Below are 7,426 nucleotides of genomic sequence, written 5' to 3'. Positions count from 1 at the left end.
CGCTGCAGAGGTTTGCCTCCGTCCAGGAGTCCGGCAAAGCGCGTGCCTTGACTTTTGGCAGTGCCTTTGGCAGACAGGGGTAACATTGCATGTAACCCCAGAATGCCATGTGCACATTTTTCAGCATCCTGGTTCCATAGGTTTGAGGGCCATGCACAGTTTCTCCACCAGTGTGACCATTTCACTTTCTTCTCATCACTCCTTAATCTTTGTTTCAGCTAAGGAGGTCTGGGATAGGTATATGAAAAGATGCTAAGGCTCACTAATCATCAGGGAAGTGCAAGTCAACCACAGTCAACCACCACCTCACATGATTAAAGTGGCCATCATCAAAAAGTTAAAGGATAAGCAGCACTGGCAGGATTGGAGAAAAGGGAATCTTTGTACCCTGTTGGTGAGAATGTAGGCTGATATATCAACTATGGAAAACAGTATGGGAGGTCTTCCAAAAATCAAAAATAGGACTGCCATATGATCCTGAAATCCCACTTCTGTGATGCAACCTAAATGAACTATCTTGAAGCGATACCTGCACTCCATGTTCACTGCAGGATTAGTTGCAGTAGCCACGATACGGAAACAACCAAAGTGTTCATCCACAGCTGGATGGAAGAGGAGAAATGTGTTTGTGTGTGTGTGTATGTATGCACACGCACACCTGCGTTATCAACCAAGGGAGCATTACCCAGTTATCATAGAGGCCAATACTGTGACATCAGCTTTTGAGGAAAGAATGAGGTTTATCGTGAGGTTTACCAGCAAGGAAACGGGAGACAGGTCTCAGATCTGTCTGCCCTATCCAAGATTCAGGGTGAAATTTAAGGGGTTAGGGAAATTTCAGACTTGGGAAACTTGATTCTCTAGTCTCAAGTCAGTCTGCTGGAAGCCAGATTTTCCTTATTGAAAGAGTTCTTGCTTCGTAAAAGATGCCAGTGACATTTCTGTTAGTTTTCATTTGAAAGTCATTGTGGAGACATGGGTTCCCCTTTTGTATCTGTGTAGTGCTATCAGAGAAGGCAATGCACCCCACTCCAGTACTCTTGCCTGGAAAATCCCATGGACGGAGGAACCTGATGGGCTGCAGTCCACGGGGTAGCTAGGAGTCAGACACGACTGAGCGACTTCACTTTCACTTTTCACTTTCATGCATTGGAGAAGGAGATGGCAACCCACTCCAGTGTTCCTGCCTGGAGAATCCCAGGGATGGCGGAGCCTGGTGGGCTGCCGTCAGTGGGGTCACACAGAGTCGGACACGACTGAAGTGACTTAGCAGCAGCAACAGCAGCAGCAGTGCTGTCTGTAAAGCTCAAGATTTGGTTAATCAATCATTCTATTTAAGGAGGAAAACTATCTTAAGTTGGCCAATGTTTTTTTACATGCTTTTTCATATATATATATATAATGGAATGTTATTCAGCCTGTAAAAAGGAAGAAAATTTTAAAAATTTAAATATAATTTAGAAAAGAATGGGGCCTTGTCATTTGTGACATAAATCAACCTAGAAGACATTGTGCTAAGTGAAATAAGCCAGATACAGAAAAACAAATACAGCATGATTCCATTTACAGGTGGAATCTAAAAAAGAAAGTTGAAATCATTCTAAAAGAGAGGAGAACTGTGGTTATCAGAGGCTGAAGGTTGGGAGAAAGGGAAGCTATTGAGCAAATAATACAAACTTTCAATGATAAGATGAATAAGTTCTGGAGACATAGTTAATAATAACGTGTCCTATACTTGAGATTTGCAGGGAATAGATTTTACATGTTTTCACCACAAACACAAAAAATGAGTGAGGTGATGGATAAGACCATTAAGTCCATTGTGGCCATCTCACAATGTTTAGATATATCAGCACGTCACGTTGTTCACCTTAAATACAAACGATTTTTATTTGTCAAAATAAATAAAAATATTTTAAATCATTAGAGAATAAGAAGGAAATGGCTGGGTGTGGCCTGGCTCAGCTGTGCTCCAGCGCCTGGCGCCCAGCCTGACGCAGGCTGGGTGATGAACCGGGGTATCTCCAAGGTGACAGCGGAAGTCAAGAAAGCAGCGCAGACGCGGCATCCTCTTTGGCAGCTCCGCTTGCCTGAAATTGAGTTGTGGCGCTAGGGCATTCAGGATCTTCATACTGCTGGATCAATTCCACCCGGCTATCATTGTTATTATTATTATTACCATTTTTATCCTTAATGTGATTACACAAGTCGTACAGATGGATGTATTCTCAACAAGAAAAGTTGAAAACACATATAGGCACAAAGACACAGCCCTGGAAATAAGTATTTCAAGGATGCACTGTCCACGAACTTAAAAAAAGCTTACCACTTCCCTCCCAGCTGCCTTCTGGCCACAGGTTTAGCGACGTCCTTATAGTTAGGCCGGGACGCGCTCGGCCCCGCCCCACCCGGAGCTGCTCCCGCCCCCGCCCCCGGGCTCCGCCCACCACGGCCGGAACCGGAACCGCGGCGGCCTTCGGCTCCTGCAGCGCGCATGCGCTGGAGAGGGCGCGCGCAGGCGCAGGCGCAGGCGCAGGCGCCGCGGGAGGCGCCGAGTCCGCTCCTGGCCTCCCGGCTTCCTCCAGCTTCTCCCGGACCCGGGTCACAGCCACAGGTGACCCTTCCCCCAACCCCGGGGGGCTGGGGGGCGGGTGAGGACAGGGCCCGGGCTGTGAAGACGGGGCGCGTGCCGTCTCAAGCTTCAGCCCCTGAGGTGGGAGGGTCTCCCCGGGCCTCTCCCCCCATACGGTCTCTCCCGCCAGGTCTCCGCTCCCCCTTGGCCTCTCCTCCCCGGAGGTCTCTCCCCCCAGGGCTCCGCTGCTCCTTCTCCTCCCCTGCCTTAGGCCTCTCCCCCCCGGGGAGTCTCTCCTCCCAGGTCTCCGTTGCTCCTTGGTCTCTCCTGCCCGGGATTCTCTCCTCCCCGGGGACTCGTCTCTGTCCCGCCACCCTCCGGGCCCAGGATGGCCCTGAGGGTCCGGAGCGCGAGCCTTGAGTGCGTGCCCTTTGCAGGGGCGGCCGTTGGCTCCACACCGCTGGAGCGGCCCCCGCATTGGGCGCCGAAAGCTCGGGAGGGTCTGCGCCCCGGGGCCCAGCTGTCGTACTGTGACTCGTAACTCCTGGCCTCCTCGTCTGTAGATGAACGTTCACAGTAACCCGCCCAAGCGGACTCATTGTGGGGACAAAACGCGATGGTTTGTGTAAAGGCCTCTCAATCTCTATGCAAAAGCTGGCAGACGCTTTCCAGAGCATCACGCAGGACAGAGCTGACTGGAGTATCGATACTCGGAGGGCTTGAAAACATGTAGAGCGTAAGGCTCAAGAAAGTTCTCTATGTATGCCTGTTTTTCTCACCTAGTCCACAAAAGAGTTTAACCCCAATGAAGCATTTCCTTGGACTTGCATTTCATACCTTCTTATGGCTACTGGAAACATCGTATTTAAATACCTGTTTCTTTTTGCAGATTCAGGAGGCTGTGCTGTATGTCAGTGAGTTCAGCGGTCTGTGTAATGGGCTGGGGGGAGGGACAGACAGTCGCAAATAAAGTAATACAGTCACGAGTCCTCACGGTCTATGATCCCTAACAGGATCTTCACTGTTCCTGGACAGCGTGTTACCACTCTGCTTCATCATTAAAATGATAAGTTACTAGCTCCTGTGCGTCCGTCGCTATTTAATCTTCATGATCCCAATCTTCAAATGAGGAAGCAGAGACTAAAGGATTAAGTCATTTTCAGAGGTCACTTTACTTGGTGGTAAGGCCAAGCCTCAAGCAGTCATTCCAAGCTCTCCCTGCCTTACCCTCTGTTCTCAATCTTGACCTGTCTCAGCAGTCCTACCAGGACAGCAGAGGCAGAAAAACCTGTGTAGGAATCTGGTCTGTATCCATTGACATTAGGCAAATCACTTGACCCCTGCTTTGTGATGGAGCTTATGCTTTCTAAGTTGGTCCTAAAGGCTTAAATATGATAATACATGTAAAATGCTTGATCTGTGGTGAGTGTTCTCTCCATGGGGGCCTTTCCAATTGTATACTAATTAGATTCCTACCTCTTGGCACAGTTCTTTCATGGAAATATGGTTTCCATTAGTGCAATCTGGTAAAAGATTTCTAACTGAAGTCTTGTGTCCAGAAAGGGAGCCTAAAGAGCAGTAGTTTTCATTGTTCTTAGTGAATTTAAATCACTTAAAAATATTTTCAGGCATTAATTAAGCTCGTGCAAAGAACTCAAGCAGACAAGGAGAAAGTCTGATTTCTTTCCTAGCATTTTGATGCTGGATGTAAGCTTAAAACCACATCTCTGATTTTATGTTGTGTTGTGTGTTAGTCGATCCATCATGTACAACTCTGCGACCATGGACTGTAGCCGGCCAGGCTCCTCTGTCCGTGGGATTCTCCAGGTAACAACACTGGAGTGGGTTGCCATGCCCTCCCCCAGGGGATCTTCCCGACCCAGGGATCAAACCCGAGTCTCTTGTGTCTCCTGCACTGGCAGATGCGTTCTTTACCACCAGTGCCATGTGAGCATTTATTAAATCAGTAGGAGAAGCGAAGATTTATATCTCATGCAAATCAAGGACAGATACATGTGCCTTTCTGTTTTTAAAGTATGAAATGTAAAGCCTGCATGTAACAGACATGAAAAACACAAAGTCAAGTGCAGACGTGGCTTCTGGCACCAGCGTTGCCAACAGCTTAGACCCATGCGCCGCCCCCATCAAACCTTTTCTCAAGGCCTCTTCCAGCCCTCTGCCCAGTCCAACTGTGCATTATCACCTTATTTTTCTGTTTGTATTCCTAAAATAATATATTGTTTAATTTTCTTGTTTGAACTTCAGGTAGAAAATCATTGTACTGTTTATTTTTCTACCCATTCGGTGTGTAGAATTAGATTTGTGAGGTCCAAACATTGAAGCATTCACTATAGGATAACTCATTCATTTTCACTGCAGTTTGAGTATACTACTGTTTCTTTATCATGGTATCTACAGGCAGTTGTTTCCAAGGTTTAAATCTTTGGGAAAAGGGCAGTATTTTGTTTGGACTTCCTGTTTATAGCATTCATGGTCACAGCTTATGGTGTCCACGTGCAGGAGTTCCTCCATGACACATAAGTAATGGGACCGTATTTGTCTCAGCCAGGGCTCTTTTTTTTCCCCCATTGTTTCCCCATCTATTTGGTTTTCTTTCTTTTTTTTTTTTTTTTTTTTCCATTTATTTTTATTAGTTGGAGGCTAATTACTTTACAATATTGTAGTGGTTTTTGCCATACATTGACATGAATCAGTCATGGATTTACATGTGTTCCCCATCCCGATTCCCCCCTCCCGCCTCCCTCCCCATCCCATCCCTCTGGGTCTTCGCAGTGCACCAGCCCTGAGCACTTGTCTCATGCATCCAACCTGGACTGGTAGTCTGTTTCACCCTTGATAGTATACTTGTTTCAATGCTATTCTCTCAGAACATCCCACCCTCGCCTTCCCCCACAGAGTGCAAAAGTCTGTTCTGTACATCTGTGTCTCTTTTTCTGTTTTGCATATAGGGTTATCATTACCATCTCTTTAAATTCCATATATATGCATTAGTATACTGTATTGGTGTTTATGTTTCTGGCTTACTTCACTCTGTATAATGGGCTCCAGTTTCATCCATCTCATTAGAACTGATTCAAATGAATTCTTTATAATGGCTGAATAATATTCCATGGTGTATATGTACCACAGCTTCCTTATCCATTTGTCTGCTGATGGGCACTTAGGTTGCTTCCATGTCCTGGCTATTATAAACAGTGCTGCAATGAACGCTGGGGTACACGTGTCTCTTTCAGATCTGGTTTCCTCGGTGTGTATGCCCAGGAGTGGGATTGCTGGGTCATATGGCAGTTCTATTTCCAGTTTTTTAAGAAATCTCCACACTGTTTTCCGCAGCGGCTGTACTAGTTTGCATTCCCACCAACAGTGTAAGAGGGTTCCCTTTTCTCCACACCCTTTCCAGCATTTATTGCTTGTAGACTTTTGGATAGCAGTCATTCTGACTGGCATGTAATGGTACCTCTTTGAGGTTTTGATTTGCATTTCTCTGATAATGAGTGATGTTGAGCATCTTTTCATGTGTTTGTTAGCCATCTATATGTTTTCTTTGGAAAAATGTCTGTTTAATTCTTTGGCCCATTTTTTGATTGGGTCATTTATTTTTCTGGAATTGAGCTGCAGGAGTTGCTTGTATATTTTTGAGATTAATCCTTTGTCTGTTTCTTCATTTGCTATTATTTTCTCCCGAGGGTAAGTTAGTTGGGAATATAAAAGCAAAGTTTCCTTTGTTGTGCAAAAGCTTTTAAGCTTCATTAGGTCCCATTTGTTTATTTTTGCTTTTATTTCCAATATTCTGGGAGGTGGGTCATAGAGGATCCTGCTTTGGTTCATGTCAGAGAGTGTTTTGCCTATGTTCTCCTCTAGGAGTTTTATAGTCTCTGGTCTTACATTTAGATCTTTAATCCATTTTGAGTTTATTTTTGTGTGTGGTGTTAGAAAGTGTTCTAGTTTCATTCTTTTACAAGTGGTTGACCAGTTTTCCCAGACCACTTGTTAAAGAGGTTGTCTTTTTTCCATTGCATATCCTTGCCTCCTTTGTCAAAGATAAGGTGTCCATAGGTTCGTGGGTTTATCTCTGGGCTTTCTATTCTGTTCCATTGATCTATATTTCTGTCTTTGTGCCAGTACCATACTGTCTTGATGACTGTGGCTTTGTAGTAGAGCCTGAAGTCAGGCAGGTTGATTCCTCCAGTTCCATTCTTCTTTCTCAAGATTGCTTTGGCTATTCAAGATTTATTGTATTTCCATACAAATTGTGAAATTTTTGTTCTAGTTCTGTGAAGAATACCGTTGGTAGCTTAATAGGGATTGCATTGAATCTATAGATTGCTTTGGGTAGTATAGCCATTTTGACAATATTGATTCTTCAACCCATGAACACGGTATGTTTCTCCATCTGTTTGTGTCCTCTTTGATTTCTTTCATCAATGTTTTATAGTTTTCTATGTATAGGTCTTTTGTTTCTTTAGGTAGATATACTCCTAAGTATTTTATTCTTTTTGTTGCAATGGTGAATGGTATTGTTTCCTTAATTTCTCTTTCTGTTTTCTCATTGTTAGTATATAGGAATGCAAGGGATTTCTGTGTATTAATTTTATATCCTGCAACTGTACTATATTCATTGATTAGCTCTAGTAATTTTCTGGTAGAGTCTTTAGGGTTTTCTATGTAGAGGATCATGTCATCTGCAGACAGTGAGAGTTTCACATCTTCTTTTCCAATCTGGATTCCTTTTCTTTTTCTGCTCTGATTGCTGTGTCAGCCAGGACTCTTGAGACTGAAAAGAGGTGCTTAATTTTACTGTAACCGTTGGTCCAATGAGGAATCATCCTGATA

The 7,426-nt window shown here is 44.6% G+C and overlaps 1 protein-coding gene across 1 annotated transcript in view; it reads left to right on the top strand.

The window, feature by feature from the left end:
* Window positions 1-2,507: 2,507 nt before the first annotated feature.
* Window positions 2,508-7,426, top strand: part of TRAPPC12 (trafficking protein particle complex subunit 12) — a 38,415-nt gene continuing 33,496 nt past the window's right edge. Inside the window, exon 1 of the mRNA XM_065947609.1 lies at window positions 2,508-2,614. The gene's annotated coding sequence lies outside the window, so the exon portion shown is untranslated. The remainder of the gene's footprint in view (window positions 2,615-7,426) is intronic.

This window comes from Muntiacus reevesi, chromosome 10 (assembly GCF_963930625.1).
Source record: "Muntiacus reevesi chromosome 10, mMunRee1.1, whole genome shotgun sequence".
Classification (NCBI taxonomy): Eukaryota; Metazoa; Chordata; class Mammalia; order Artiodactyla; family Cervidae; genus Muntiacus; species Muntiacus reevesi.
The sequence above is the reverse complement of the archived record's forward strand: the minus strand, read 5'-3'. Positions and strand labels throughout refer to the sequence as shown.